Source organism: Lepus europaeus, chromosome 6 (genome assembly GCF_033115175.1).
Source record: "Lepus europaeus isolate LE1 chromosome 6, mLepTim1.pri, whole genome shotgun sequence".
In the NCBI taxonomy this organism is placed as follows: Eukaryota; Metazoa; Chordata; class Mammalia; order Lagomorpha; family Leporidae; genus Lepus; species Lepus europaeus.
This window is the reverse complement of record NC_084832.1, coordinates 28,745,018-28,762,028: the sequence shown is the minus strand read 5'-3', so window position 1 is coordinate 28,762,028 and position 17,011 is coordinate 28,745,018. Positions and strand designations below refer to the sequence as shown.

The 17,011-nt window shown below is 34.8% G+C and overlaps 1 pseudogene; it reads left to right on the top strand.

The window, feature by feature from the left end:
• Window positions 1-269: 269 nt before the first annotated feature.
• LOC133762601 (U2 spliceosomal RNA) lies at window positions 270-435 on the top strand (annotated as a pseudogene).
• Window positions 436-17,011: the final 16,576 nt, after the last annotated feature.

The window sequence follows — 17,011 nt, the reverse complement described above, 5'->3', positions numbered from 1 at the left end:
GATAGGTAAACCAATAGAGAGGATGTGAGAAAAGAATGGTATTTCTGACTTTAGGAGTCAAATATGTAAGCTAAAAGTCAAATGAAAATGTAAACTAAATATGTAAGCTAAAAGGCAAACCTAGGGAATTCAGGAAATTAATATTTAAATATAACAAGAATCAAGGAAAATAGAGAATTCATTCTACACATTGCATGGTGTGTTATTATCATGACATCATAATATCTGTGAAGTGGGATATCTGCGAATTTGTTTAAAGGAGTTCTCACATCCCTTCTCGGCCTTTTGGCTAAGATCAAGTGCAGGAATTTTCACATCAGCTCTGTTTTATCATTGATTTCTTTAAAGAGATATTTCTTTTGGAGTTGCATAATATCATGAAATATCTACTCACATTTGCCTTCTAATATGGCTTTGGATACTCTGAAAACCATAAAGTTTAAAAAAATTTCTTTTCAGCTTTGAAAGGTAGAATTGAGACAAAGGTATTGTCTTAGTATCTTGGCAAAGATATGAAGAAAGTTTTGTGTGAAGTAGCTGTTTAATGAACCAAATCTAGGAAATGGGTATTAACAGTGGGCCAGGACCAATGTGCAGCATTCATCATCATTTGTGTGTGTCAAAATACGCTTGTGGCCATGGTTATAGTTCTTCTTGATCCCAGCTTCTTCAAAAAAGAAAGAATATAAACTTTGTAATGCAATAAATCTGGTAGCAGTTTCCTAATAATTTATATTCTGATTCCACGGTGGTCATATGTGTAGTGCTCTGAAAAGCAGGGCCTATCATGAATATATTTCTGCCTGTTCCCTTGTAGTTTTCTACAGTTCTTCCAACAGTTTCATAAATATGCCATCCTTCATAATAAAATACTCTATGATTAAAATACTTTCCAGTGTTTTCTCTCCTAAACTGAATTAAACTTGGTGCATTGCCATAACCCAAGTCACAGGAGAAACTTCTCTACTAAACTGTTAGTACACACAATTACAAATGAGGATAAACAACAGGGGTATAAAAAATGTTTTTAAAATTGTTCTATCTTGGGGCCGGCGCCATGGCTCACTTGGTTAATCCTCCACCTGCTGCGCCGGCATCCCATGTGGGCGCCAGGTTCTTGTCCCGGTGGCTCCTCTTCCAGTCCTGCTCTCTGCTGTGGCTCGGGAGGGCAGTGGAGGATGGCCCAAGTGCGTGGGCCCTGCACCCACGTGGAAGACCAGGAAGAGGCACCTGGCTCCTGGCTTCAGATTGGTGTAACTCCCGCCGTGACGGCCATTTGGGGAGTGAACCAATGGAGGGAACACCTTTCTCTCTGTCTCTCTCTCACTGTCTATAACTCTATCTGTCAAATAAAAAAATTATTAAAAAATTGTTCTATCTTTAGACATGTCATAAATATAGGAACTTATTTACAGCACTGCATCATTATTCTTTCATTGATTCATATTTATATTTTCTTTATTTATTTGAGAATGATTGTACCAGACTATCCTTGATTCACCTAACAGAAGGCTTGATTCACCAAACCTCCATATTGATGTTACCATAGTGTATTATACCTAAAATCTTAAACCTTCAAAATGTAAAATCGAAAATGAAATCATTGTTATTTCTCTCCATGTGACCCTATGTGGCATATTTCATAGAAACTGAGAAGATACAGAAAATGAGAATTTTACTCAGCAGAATATTAGATGAATTAGCCCAGTATTTATATTGTTCATGCACAAAATTATATTTTAAACTATACTTTAATATGTATAAGCAGAAACACTCCCAAGTATTTTCTCAGGTATATTCAATACCAATATTCAGAGAATTTATATATAGTATTCAGGTAAGGAAAGTATGCTGATCAATTCCCTCAAGGAATATGTAGCTGAGATATAGGATAATGTTGACAATTTATGCAGATCTGTAAGAGGAAATTAACCTGCACCATGAAGCATGTAGCATCACTAATAAGGTAGAAAGTAGTCTGATCAAAATGAGTAATGTCAGATGCCCTGTGGGCATCGCAGTGAAAGCAAGTTCTTCCTTGCAGCAGAAACATCCACTTCTGGCTAAAAGCCGATAAAGACTTCTTCAGCTGTAACACAGGAACAAAATCTTAAGAAGAGAAGAAAAAGCTAACAGTTAGAGCTTTCAAGCAGGAACAAGAGTGTAATAACAGGACATGATTACATTCAGTGAGACAAAAGATTAGCTGAAAGCCCACTGTTCCTCAAAATCATGAAAATACAAGGAAGAAAGAAAATCATCAAACTCTTTTCTATGCTTTTATCCATGGAAGTACAAATATTACTGCTGTAATAAGGTCACAAGTAGTTTCATTTAGTCATTCATTCAACAAACAAATATATCTTCTGCATGTAATAATGCCCTGTGCCTGGAAGCAGAGAAAAGGCAACCAGGATATGTGAAAATTTTGGAAGTTCTTTAAGTGAAATACATGTGACATTAGTATCTTACATTATGGAGACAGTTATTTAAAAAGTAAAAAATGATTTTTACAAATTATATGCATTGAATAAGATGAAAGTCCGAAGTAAAATGGGAGAGCCTAATGTTACATAGGGAATACCAAAATTTGGAGTTTATAAAAAGAGAAGGAAAGGGCCACTGTTTTGGCACCATGGATTAAGCTTCTGTCTGAATTGCTGGCATCTCACGTAGCAGCACTGATTCAAGTTCTGTTCTAGTTCTGATCCAGCTCTCTAGTTATGTGCCTGGGAAAGCAGCAAATAATGGCTGAGTACATAGGCCCCTTGCCACCCACGTGAGAGATCCAGATGAAGGTACAGCTCCAGGTTCCGGCCTGGTCTGGCCAGCTGTTGCAGCCATTTTAGGAGTGAACCATAGGATGGAAAAATCCCCTCCCTTTATAAAAAATAAATCTATTATTGAAGAAAGAGAAATAAAATATTCAGAGATCAATAAAGAGAATTTCTTATTGCAAGATTTAATGGATAACAAATGTTTTCAGGAGGGAGAGGTCAACAATATTGAAAATTTTACTTCTGTAATGTGTAATGCCTAGGCAGAATGGAGAACGCTGAATTTGGCAAAGTTGAAGTCACTGGTAACATTGCCCAACCTCTGGTTTCATCAGCGAAAGATAAAAGATTTCCCATCTAATGTTTTGTTTTCTCTTTTTTCAGTTATGCATAAAGAAAGCTTATCTGCTGAGATGGCAAAATTGGAAGGAAACAGATGCTTAAAGATAGAAGAAACTATGAGACAGTATTTTCAGGGATGAGAAAATAAATATATCATTAGAATAGTAGCTGATCAGCAGTGTTATAATCCTGTTTGAATACTAAGATACTGAACAGTAAGTAAGACTAGAATGTTTGTCTGAGTGTATAAATCAGCTACTTGGACATAGGCCTAGAGAAGTAATGTTTTTAGTTCATTGAGTTGATTTGTGGTAACGAATATACAGCATACAAAACAAAAACAAAAAAATAATGTATATGAGCAAAATTGACATTTTGAGATTTGACTATTGTTTATAGCCATTTTCTATACTCTTGAGGAACAGTGGCTTTCCTCCTTAGTACTTGTTGAATTCTTTATTTAGTGGTGGATTAAACTGGTGATTATAAGGAAAATTGGAAGAATGTCATAAAAATTAAAAGAATAAGAAAAAGGAGAGAGGGTGAGATGGGGGGGAAGGTTGGGGAGTATCATTAAGCTCTTAAAACTCTATTTGTGGGCCAGCGCCACAGCTCAATAGACTAATCCTCCACCTTGCGGCGCCGGCACACTGGGTTCTAGTCCCGGTTGGGGTGCCGGATTCTGTCGCGGTTGCCCCTCTTCCAGGCTAGCTCTCTGCTATGGCCCGGGAAGGCAGTGGAAGATGGCCCAAGTTCTTGGGCCCTGCACCCACATGGGAGACCAGGAGAAACACCTGGCTCCTGGCTTTGGATCAGCACGATGTGCCGGCCGCAGTGCGCCGGCTGCGGCGGCCATTGGAGGGTGATGGCCCAGGAGTGCAGTGGAGGATGGCCCAAGTCCTTGGGCCCTGCAACCGCATGGGAGGCCAGGAGAAGCACCTGGCTCCTAGCTTCAGATCAGTGTGGTGTGCCAGCCGCAGCATGCTGGCCGCGGTGGCCATTGGAGGATGAACCAACGGAAAAGGAAGACCTTTCTCTCTGTCTCTCTCTCTCACTGTCCACTCTGCCTGTCAAAAACAAAAACAAAAACAAAACAAAACAAAAAACCTCTATATATGAAATACATGAAATTTGTTTTCCTTTTATAAATAAAAACATTTTTAAGAAAAAATGGAATTTTGGAAGGCAAATATGGGGATTGAGGATGAGGATATAACTGAGGAAATGAGAAGGGGATTCAAGAAGACTTATGGAGGGAAGAACTTGCAGCACTCATAAAACTTGCAGTACATAAAGTGAAGGAATTAAGTGGATAACTGATGGATTATGAGAAAATACGAGGGCGAATGGATCAGGTATGAAAACACAAGACTTCTACTCAGAGGATTCAAAAAAACAAACTAAAGAGAAAATTGTTCTGAAACTGAAGATTCTGAATTTTTAGATTTTGAAGATCTTTTGATGATTATTATTGTCCTGATTGTAGTATTAAAAAGAAATATATGAATAAAATTTGAGGAAAAATTTATTAAATATCAAGAAGTAAAGAAATTGAAAGCCAATGTCCTCTGAAGTAAATATGCAATTATCTTTTTTGCTTAGAATTATATCAGCAACGATGTGGAGTAAATTTTGAGTAAAAACTTAGATTTTACTGAATAAATGAGAGCCAGCAAGAGATTGTCTTTAGATGGAAACAAGGAAAATGAGTGAGTGGCTCCTCTAAATGATGTGGACCTTACAGAAATAAGAAAGAAAACTTTTGGGAGATAAATGAGATTCCAGCAGAAAGAACAGGCCATTAAAGAAGGAGGCACCTTTTTCTGAAGGGAGGAAGGAACCTCCACTGTGATATGGCCTTGTGTAAATAAGTTAAGAGTTGGTGAACTCAAGAGGCTTCCATAGCCTTGACAGCTCATGGCAAGAACCTCTGGTGATTACTGACTTCATAAATAAGAGTGGCAATTGTTAAATCAACTATGGGAGTCACTGTGCATCTGCTTACCATGAAGGAGCTCTGTCCTTAATATTTTGTGCTGTGAGAATTAACGGTAAAACTACTAGTCGAACAGTACTCTATATCTTGTGCGGTTGTGTGGGGGCAGTCTGTTGAAATCTTTGCTTAGTATATACTAAGTTGATCTTCTGTATATAAAGATAATTGAAAATGAATATTGATGAAGAGTGGGATGGGAGAGGGAGTGGGAGATGGGATGGTTGCAGGTGGGAGGGAGGTTATGGGGGAAAAAGCCACAACAATGCAAAAGTTGTATTTTGTAAATTTACATTTATTAAATAAAAGGAGTCTTACTTATCTGAAAACTCAATAGAGTAAAAGGTGAATTTCAATTTCCTATGAAATCATGGTCTGAGAGAAAATAAAATATGCACCATGATTGAAATGGCTAGGACGGAAACTAAAAATTTTGGATACACTCAAATCTTTTTCAGGGGCAAAAAAGTTGATGCAAATATTCTAAGAGTTTAAGAATGCCAGGAAGTTTGCTTATTATTGGTATGAAGAATAAGGAACAAAAGTATAAGATAGAGGGATTAGGACTTTTCAGATTAGGAGTGTCAAAAAAAAAATGAGACATGAGAATGAAAGGTTATAATGATGTCTTGAAGCCTGAGGGAACCAGGAATACACAAGAACATGGATTTGGTATTAATCTTCACCGAAAGTTGGGTGGCCAGCTCTGGTTCCATAGACACCAATGATACACCCTGCAATAGTGATGTATAGTGGGTGCGTGTTTGGCACAGCAGTTAGATGTTACTTGAGAAACCTGCATCCCATATCTGAGTCTCTGGTTTCCAGACCCTGCTCCTTCTCCAATCCAGCTTCATGCTAATGTGCACTGTGAGAGGCAAGAGATGGTGATTCAAATACTTGGGTTCCTGCTATCCCTGTGGGAGACTCAGATGAGGTTCTGGACTGCTGGCTTCAGCCTGACTAAGCCCTGGCTGTTGTGGGCATTTGGGGATGAAATCAGTGCATGGAAGACTGACTTTCCCCACCTCACCCCACCATTCATCACTCTTTCAAATAAATAGAAAAAAAAAATAGTGACATCCAGGAGAGTCCTACATACAAATGTCATTCAGGCTTCCTCCATATCAGATACAGAGTTGTGCAATTGAATAGGGCTTCTTTGTCTCTTCTGCCTCTAATCCTCATGTATTGTCTCACACATTGAATCTTCTTCAGATGAGAATTGTAAGGAGTCTTGTTTATTTTTCTGCTTTGCATTTTGTTTGCTCTTCTAGAGCATGAGAAATATAATTTTTGTACTAAGGTAGGAGACATAGGGGTTCCATGATACAAATGCTCCCTATTTATAAAACATTTCTGCTATTTGAAAGAGTGACCTTAATTTTAAAATCAAAATTATTCATGGGCTTACAATAAAGAAGCACATAGTTCTTTGAAGGTTTGTAAGACAAGGAATATTCTCTGTAGTAACCTCACTGCCTCAGCGACCTGCTTCGTTTAGTTGATACTCTTGGCACTGCTCAACGTATATAATAAGTTATTTAGTTACATTTTTATGTTTTTCCTTTAGACATCATCTGTTAAATAATTTATATTTGGAGTTCAATTTTCTACAAAATCAAAAACTTGAAAATTCTGAAGATGCTGATTTCCAAGTTAAAATGCAGTTTTCTTTAATTTTTATGAAACATACACATTCACACACATGAAAACAGTCATACCTCCTCTGGTAACATTAATCCCATAATACTTTATTTGACATTTAAACTTTAGAATAAACAGTTTTTCAATGGTCTTGATCTAAGATACATAGAAGTGTGATAATAGTTTGAAGCCACATGACCATTTCCAAGCCGAATTTTCAATAAATGTCAGACTGTAGTCTGCTGTTTTCCAAGATAGAGTAGATCGGTTCCCAGAAGGAAAATATGTTTATGGAAAGATCCTATACCTCAAGACTAATGTTGAATGCTGGCTTTGAACCTGAAAGATGTCTATCCTGCTAGAATAACTCTTTGTAATTTAAATGGAACCAAGTGCATACAATACTCAAAGAAACCAATTCTTGCGCAAAGATGGTCTAATTTACTTAGCATCAAGCTTATGCATAAGTAGTTAAGGCATTTTGCAGGTAGATAATAAATATTCTGGAGTTCTAAATAATTACATTCCTGGTAAGAAAACTAGAGCAGTATGGTTGCAAGTCAAGGAATTTAGGTTATGTTTATTTGCTTGCACACTAATTTGCTATTTCTGAATGGTATTACTATGAATGCTATTATTATTTCATTTAAGATGATACATATATGTTAATTACATACATATATTAATATAAACACACACTACAATAAGAATGTGGTATTTTTAAAATCACAAATATTACATGAAATGTGTAAAATTAATGACCCTGAGAAAATTTGTGCACATTTATTTCACAGTAAACTGCCAAGTATGTTTTAGATACTTGTATATGAATCTCAGATGCGAGGTTGGATTGGAAATATAGATTTTGTAATCATCATTGCCTAAACCATAAAATTACAGGTGGTATGAAGCCCTTCAATGAAGTAGTGAAAGAGACGAAAAAGACAAGTCCAAGAGGATAATCTGAGGCATACTATCATTTCATAAGTGGAGAGAAAGAGCCCATCCAAGACATCAAGAGAGAGCAATTCAAATATAAAGGAAAGTCTAGGAAAAATACTTCTTCCTAGGATATAGAAACAGAAAATTGATTAAGTGTGGATAAAAAGATATTTGTTTATCACTTTAGTAATACATTGGAAAGCAAAAAAAAAAATATCAGTGGTGTAGTTGAATCAAATTTTGGATTTCAGCACATTGAAGATGTAGGTAGTAAAACACAGACAGTACATATATAGGTTATCATTTATTAAGCAGCCTTAGAGTAAAGAAAATAGATAATTTGGCATAACAGGCTTGTATGTTAAAGAGAAAAATAAATTGAAAAATACCTTTGTGAAAAGTAGTCACCTGGCATCTTCTCTCAAGTTGGTTGCCAGGATTAACTTGAAGAACGTTAATTAAATCAGCTAAGGTCAAGTCCCTTATTTGAAATTCCAAAGTGTGAATGTTAAAAGTCAACTTTCATACATAGCAAAACAGGTACATACTATGGTGAATGGCAGAGATCCTAAATGTGGAAATATTGAATATAATATATAGAAAAGAAAAAGTTTTACTAAGACAGTGGTTCTCAAACTCTACTATGAATCAGAATCATCTGGAAAACATATCAGACACATGCTCTGAGTTCTATTCTAAGTTTTGGATTAATTGGAATGACTAAGTGAATGATATTTACATTTTCAGTAAGCTCTTAGTTGATACTGCTAATCCAGAGGTCACAGTTTGTAAATTATTTTTGTAATGTTTCAGTTAAAAGCATTAAAAACTGCCTTAACTTTTCAAGACGCTGAACTATGGAAATAGCAGGGTAAAACAAACATAACAAAATGGATTGTTTTCATATACTATAAAGAATAATAAGAAAATTCATAAGGAGATCATACATCTAGATGTTTCTATAAATATAAAAATTCTATTATATTTACATCTGATATAATCTATCTCAAGAGCAACTTTCCTCTAGTTGGTGGGAAGAGAACTGAATTTTAATCCTTTATGATATAATAATTCTCAATCTTTTAAGTAAAAAAAAAAATCTAGATCCTCAAATGTCATTTCTCCTTCCAAAAGTCCTTTCTACATCATGTCTGCATGTCTAGAGAAGGGATGTGCTTTAACCGATTTATGGTGACAAAGGGATCTCTCATCCTCACTGAGTGTAGGGTTCTTTTTTGGTCTGTGATGTGAATTGTTGCATTAGGGACAGGAGTGATGTGCAATTATTCTCACCCTTGGGTATACTGCTTACACCTGCTGCTGAGGTTAGTGATTTACATTACTCATGTTCATCCATTTCAATCACTGTCATTTTTGTTAAGAGCTACAATGCACTCTGAATGATTAGCCTCATAAAACCTCTCTATGTTTTGGAGATTTTTTTTTTTTTTCAGTTTTTGCATTGTTGTCTATTTGGACCATCACTCATTCTCAATTTAGATATGTGTATTTATTATTCATGCCCCAGGCTACATGGAACTTCTAATTCCTTTCAAGAGCAACTTGAGCTAAATTTATGTAGTAAACTACCGAATTTAGTCTCAGGCAGAATCCAAGACATAGAACAATTGGTGTCTTTCTCTAAGTATTTACCCTACTCATCACTCTTGTTTTTCTTTTTGGCACAAATCTCCAATGTAGATAGAGTGGATTAAGAGTTTTATTTCCCATGTCCTTCATATGCTCTTTCCCTCTTTTGTTGAATTTGCTTGTGATATTTTGTAAGGTGGTGAGAAATGTACAATAATTTTATGTCAAACTTCTGTTTTTAATTTGTTGTATAATTTAGATATTCTTTTTCAATGTGAAGAATTTTAACCCTTCCTCTGTTCAAGAATGCTAAATAGACCTTTTCCCGTCCCAGAGTTCTCTCTCCACCCTCGGGCTGAGCAATGCATTAGATTATATAGAAAAAAAATCATGTACATATAACTGCAGAGACAGTAGATTCACTGATGGAGTGATAACAGAAAAACATGAATAGATCAGCACTTTTCCCATTTCAGTATCTTAGAATGTGTGAAGGCTCTACTTAAAACTATAGGAAATATATCTTCATCTTAGCAGGTTCATAGAAAATAGAAGTGAAGAGATAAATATTCATGTTTATGGAGTGAATGGCTCAAGATTGTTAAGATGTCAGTTCTTTCCAATATAATCTATAGATTCAACTCAATCCTTTTCAAAATCCCAGCAAGTAATGCTAGGAATATTGGAAAATTCATTTTTAAACTTAATATGGAGAAGCAAAAATCTGGAAGAGACAAAACATTATCCAAGAAGAACAAAACTCAAGGACTGATGTTAACCAACTTCAAGACTTAACAGTACGCTAATCAATAAAGCATACTAATGGAGAGCCAACGTTGTGACACAGCAGGTTAGGCTGCTGCCTGGGATGGCATTATTCCATACCTAAACATCAGGTTGAGTCCCAGCTGCTCAGCTTCTGATTCAGCTCTCTGCTAATATACCTGGAAAGGCAGTGGTGGATGGCCCAAGTATTTGGGCCACTGCCACCCATGTGGGAATTCCTGATGGAGACCCAGGTTCCTGGCTTTGGTCTGTCCCAGTTCCATCTGTTGCGCACATTTGGGGAGTGAACCAACAGATGGAGGATCTTTTCCTTTGTCTCTCTTCTTCTCTCTGTCATTTTACCTTATCAAATAAATAAATAAATAAACCTTAAAAATATATAGTATTGACAAAAGACTAGACAAATAGCTCAGTGCAACAAAATAGCCCAGAATTGTACATATATAAATATAGTCAACTAAGCTTTGACAAGGCAGAAAATGCAGCACAAACGAGGGAAGATAATCTTCATTTTTTTAAAAGATGTATTTAATTTCTTTGAAAAGTAAGTTACAGAGAGAGAAGAGACACAGAAAGAGATCTTCACTCCTCAAATGGTCACAACAACTGGGTCTGGGTCAGGCCGAAGCCAGGAGCCAGGAACCACAAGCTTCATCTGGATCTCCCACAGGGGTCCAAGGACTTGAGCCATCTTCTGCTGCTTTCCTAGGCACATCAGTAGGGAGCTGGATTGGAAATTGAGCAGCTGTAGCTTGAACTGGGACCCATATAGGATACAGGCATTGTAGGTAACAGTTTAACTTGTTAATGTCACAATGCTGGACCTGAGAAGATAGTCTTTTAAGAAAACCATGTTGAAATGTTTGGACAGCCATAGGCATACAAAAATTAATCTAGATATAGATCTTAAATATTTCACAAAAATTAACTAAAAATAGATAAAGCCAAAGGTAAAACATAAAACCATCAAAGTCCTAGAATATAACATTGGAAAAAACCTATATAATCCTTGGTTTCACAGTGACTGTTTAGAGAGAACACCAAAATGAGAATCCATGAAAAAATATTTGATAAACTAGACATTACTAATATTAAAAATTTTAGTTTTACATAAGACACTATCAAGAAATATGAATCGACAGAATAGAAGAAAATATTTGCCAAAGTCATATTTTTTTAAACATTTATTTTATTCATTTGAAAGACAGAGATACAGAAAAAGGCAGAGAGAGAGAGAGAGGTCTTGCATCCTCTGGTTCACTCCTCAGATGGCTGCAATGGCCAGAGCTGCACCCATCTGAAGCCAGGAGCCAGGAAATTCTTCCATGTATCCCACATAGTTGCAGAGGCCCAAGGACTTAGGCCATCTTCTACTGCTATCCCAGCCCATAGCAGAGAGCTGGATCAGAAGAGGAGCTAGACTAGAACCAGTGCCCATATGGGATGCCAGCGCTTCAGGCCAGGGCTTTCACCCGCTGTGCCACAACTCCGGCCCCTAATGTCATAGTTTATAAAAGGTTGTTATTTAAAATATTCAAAGGAGATTGATAGGAAATTGAACAACTAGATTAAAAAATGGATCACAGGCCTGGTGCTGTGACGTAGTGGGTAAAGCCACCACCTGCAGTGCCTACATCGCATATGGGCACTGATTTGAGTTCTGACTGCTCAACTTCCAACCCGGCTCCCTGCTGTGGCATGGGAAGGCAGTAGAAGATGGCGCCAAGTCCTTGAGCCCCTGCATCCATGTGGGAAGCCTGGAAGAAACTCGGAGCTCCTGGCTTTGGATCGGCACAACTCCAGCTGTTGCGGCCATCTGGAGAGTGAACCAGCAGATGGAAGACTTCTCTCTCTCTCTGCCTCTGCCTCTCTGTAACTATGCCTTTCAAATAAATAAATAAATCTTTTAAAAAAATGGATCACAAGCTTCAATTACACCCCAGCAGAAAAGACAAACAAATGGAAAATAAGCACATGAAAGGATGATGTGCATCATATGTCATTAGATAATTTCAAATTAAAGTGAATATAAATTATCACTACACACCGATTATAATGATCAAAATCCAGAGCATTAAACCTCTAAATGAACCCAAGAATGTAGAGCAGTAGGAACCCTCATTCAATACTCATCATAATGTAAAATGGGATAGTCACTTTTGAAGATATTTTTGTGATTTCTTACAAAGCTAAATATACATTTACCTGCATACATATTTTTATTCTGGCTTTGAAATTGTTAAAATTTTATAACAACCAGGATGTCCTGAAAAGACATGAAAGAATCTTAAATGCATATTGTTATGTCAAAGAAGCCAATGTGAAAGTGATGCATGTCATTTTGACTAGAGACTATTCTACCATAGCTTAGAAAAAGCTGCTCCTAGTATCTGCACTTAAAACAAAAATCATTGCAACTGGGTAGCCTCCTTGTCTCTTAATCACTAAAAGGTAGAGAAGCATTTCAGGTTAGGAATAGGGAACTAGACCATTGTTCAGATACTTAACCAAAGAAGGAAGTTTCACTTTCACAGATCTAGGAAATCAATCACATATTAACTAACATATTGTGAATAAAAATAAGGACTCTTTTCTGAAAAATCATGGGACTGATATTTTTCTTTTTTTGCATTTTAAGTGTTATCCTACTCTAAAATTAACCCAACCATTAAAAACTGTTTTAAAGAAAGGAATCTCTCCCTTCATTGAAAAATGTTTCCTAATGAAAGTACTGTAATAAACACAGTCAGCCTCTAAAAACATTTATGTTCCCCTATAAATTATTAAAATTATTTTTGTAATAAGGAGAAAGTACAACTTCTACACACACACTTACACACAAGGAACCTGTTCCAAACGTTGCTCATGTTTGTTCGCACACTGATTCAAAATACCATCAGTATTGCATGCCACATTATATGTGATGGTCCCTGTGATTTCCAAACTCCGATCTGTTTCTTTGATCTACACCTTTTGATGACATTGACAAATTGTGTTAATTATTCTAGCTTCTAATATTTTAATATCTGTTAAGACTCTATTTTGCCTCATTACTCTTTTTTCATAATTTTCCTGATTAGCCTACCATAATAAGTTTCTCAGATAAATATGAGTTTCATTTTATTAAGTAAATCTTCTACCCTACCCTGCTGTTATTTTAATTAAATTTCAATTGAATTTATAGATTAATTTAAGAAAATTTTATGTCTTTGTAATTTTTTTCTTAGCCAGAAAAACATATTTTCCACATACTTTAATCATTTTTATGTCTCTCAGTAGATATTTTTACTTTTCTCTCACTCTCTTTGTCTCCTATCTCTCTTAGGCAGATGCAAGTATAGACACATATTCTACAGATTTCTATCAGAAGTTGCATGTGGTTCTTTAGTTACTAGTATAAAAAATTTATACTATGTGAGTTATTTGAGCATATTTTACTCGAAAAAAGGACACAATTTCTGACTTTTCTATATCTATTTCATAGCATTCCATTATAGGGAATTCAGCTATTTTTGAAATAGATTTTTGGACGATTCTTAATGATTTTTCCTGGCATGACATCAAGTTATCTTCAATTTTTTCATCTTTCTACTTTATATTTTAAACAGCATTTTAGCTATGTTTAATATATTTGAGTAATACTGCTAAAATAAATAAAATTATATTGATTATAATAGACTAGATTGATCTGTGACTTAAATAGTTAAGTACCCTGAATTTTTTTTAAACATAACTATACTTACATACAATATGGTGATTAATTAATAATGTTAGTCAAATTAATGAAAACATGCACACATATGTTAAAGTGGTATGAATCTATAATCATTCAAATTTACAAAATCAAATATGAAATTTGAATTAATCAATTGTTCTACGCATGACAAAATTGATCAAGTGATTTTATCTTTGATCACACTTTGTGTTATAGGGAAAATTTACTTAATTTGCTTCATTCTGAGGAATACACTTATTTATTTGATTATGACATATTACTTGCTCAAGATGCTTCTAAATTCATTACTTAATATTCTTTTTATTGAATGATGTTCATAATGCTGTTGGCCAAAGATTTCCTCTCCTTAAACAATTTTTTGCTATATTTATGCTCCAGGATAATTCTCACTTTGAGAAAGTAACTTAGAAAATATTTTTGTTTATTTTAATTGACACCCATGTATAGGGTACTATGTAATGTTTCAATACATATATACATTGTGTAATACCCAATCAGGGGAAAAAGATCATTTCCTAAAACATTAACATTTTTTATAGTGAAGACATCCAAAATCCTATTTTTTAGGGTTCTTTTTGAAAAATACATTGCATAAGATCTTTAATCTTAGATTGATTATAAGTTTTCATCTGGTCCTTCAAAGTTTTAAATCATTTTTCTGTAAAATTTATTTTATTACTTACAGTCTATGAAATTCTTATAATTTTGAATTAATTATGGATGATTTAAATTTTCATTTTGTATTAAGTGAACTCTTTCCTAGAAAAATAAAACTATAATCAGGATTTCCAAATATTTAAAAACAGGGTATAGGAAAACACACTCAGAATGTTTGTTTTATTTTATATATTGCTTTGGACAATGAATTCTTGGGAACTTTCTCCTTTTTTCTTGAGGAGTGAGCACTTACCTGGTACATATTTCTCAATTATTTTTACTTTTATACTTTCTCGGTTGCTTTCTTGATTGCACCTCTTATAAAAAATGAATATATAGGTATAGACAGATATGGATCTATAGATGACATCATATTCTCTTGCCAATTCTTACATTTAGGTGTCTTTTTAAAAATTTTTATTTATTTTCATTTTATTTGAGAGAGGGAGCGAGAGAGAGAGAGAGAGAAAGTCACTGGTTCACTTCTCAAATACTTGCTACAGCCATGGCTAGTCCAGACTGAAGTGAAGAGCCCAGAAGTCTATTTTGGTCTCCTATGTGGATGGCAGGAGTCATCGTTTGCTGCCTCCTGGAGTTCACATTATCAGGAAGCTGGATGGAAAGTGGACAAGCCAGGATTTGAACCAGAAATTCTAACACTGGATATGGGCATCCTAAGCTTCTAAGCCAAATGTCTGCTTCTGTGTGCCTTTTAAAAAATACATACATTCTAGGTATTCTTTATGTGTTCTATATAGTGACCACTTTTCAAACATACTTTCATGAATCTGTTTCCAGTTTTTGTGTTAGTTTTTTAATGTCACTTTTTGGGAACATTGGTTCTTAAATAGGGCATAGTTGCATGTATATACCAGTCTTTGAACTTCAAATGACACTGCAATATGGGATGCCAGTATCACAAGCAGCAGCTTAAACCCTTGCACCAAAATGCCCATCCCCAAATTCCCTTTATGATTTCTGTTTTGTGCTGTTTAAGACATCATTTCCTATTCTAAGTTCAAAGGTATTTTCCAATAGTCTTCTAAAAGCTTCATAATTTTTCTTCAGTTTTGACTATTTAAGAGCAAAATGTTATATATTACACAGAAGGGCATATGGATAGTTCATGTATATTAAAATCAGTAATAAAATGAATACACTCTTCTGCTCATTTTATTATTGATTTTAATATGTATATATATGTACATTTATGTGTGTGTACATATATACCACTCAGTTCAGAAAATGGGACTTTTTTGTCTTACTCCAGAAGACACTTTTATACCTCATTGATTGCATCCTGTAGTTGTTATACCATAGGTAAGTTCTTTTTAAAAAATATTAAAATGAAACATTAAACCTTTTAATGGCCTGCTTATTTCACACAACATTGTTTCCAAGAGTTATTTATATTGTTAGAAACTATATTTTGCTTACTTTTAGTACTCTTCTCTATTGCACAACTATACCGGCATATTTATTCTAGCGTGACAAATATTTTTGCTATTTTCAGCTTTTTTGCTTTTTGAAACAATACATCTATTAAGAATTTTGCCTATCTGGGTATAAATTGAAACATTATTCATAGGATAAATCCAACCATTCAATTACTGGTTCAGAGTACACGAATGTATTCAATATTCCAGATAATCGACTGCTTTCCAAATTATTTACATCAATTAGCAATCCCATGAGCATTGGGTGAGTGTCTGTCACAAAACTTGACATTTTTAAAGGTTTTAGTATTTGTGAAGTGGTAGATGCAAACCGTATCTCAAATGATTTTTAATTTTAATGCTGCTATACTCTTCTCATTTTTAGACTTGTGTTAGAAAGTTTTGAGATTTGAACTGAAACAGCAATCTACACCTAGAATTTTGTACTATTGTTTTGAGAATTTACTTATTCTAATTCTTGATTTTGCTTTAAATATCTACCTTATGGTAATCTGCTTCAAGGTAGGGACCATTTTGTATATTTCAGTTGTATCTTGCAAGATACTGAGCACAACACAAAAGCCTAAATACATTTTTGAGCGATCTATCTGTTCCTTCAAATCCACGAAAAAATGAGTTTTAAAAAATGTTTGAACAACAAATTTAATTCACAGATGAAACATTCTATGTTACTACTGGATTTTGACTATCTGAATCCTGTTACCTGTGCTATATGGAGTGTAGTACAAAAACGCTACTGATGAAGGCCTCCTTGAACTGCTAATTCTGTATTTTTTAATGAAACAAAATAAAGACCTTGATATGACTCTCACATAATATTTTCATGCACTTTCTTAGCACAAAACATCATCTTATCTTCAGGCATTAGGTGATTGATGTATTTTCATTCTAGGTATGTCAGAAGTCAAAATAACGTCTTATTTTACTTTTATATGCCAGGTGTCATTTCTACAAATCTTAAACATGTTTTGGAAAGTTTCAAACCAGTTTTGTGCAGCGATTTAATGAACTGTGAACAAATCTCTGCAGTATTTTTTTTATAGTGAGCCACTCTGTATACATGCATTTTGAAGCTTATTTGTCA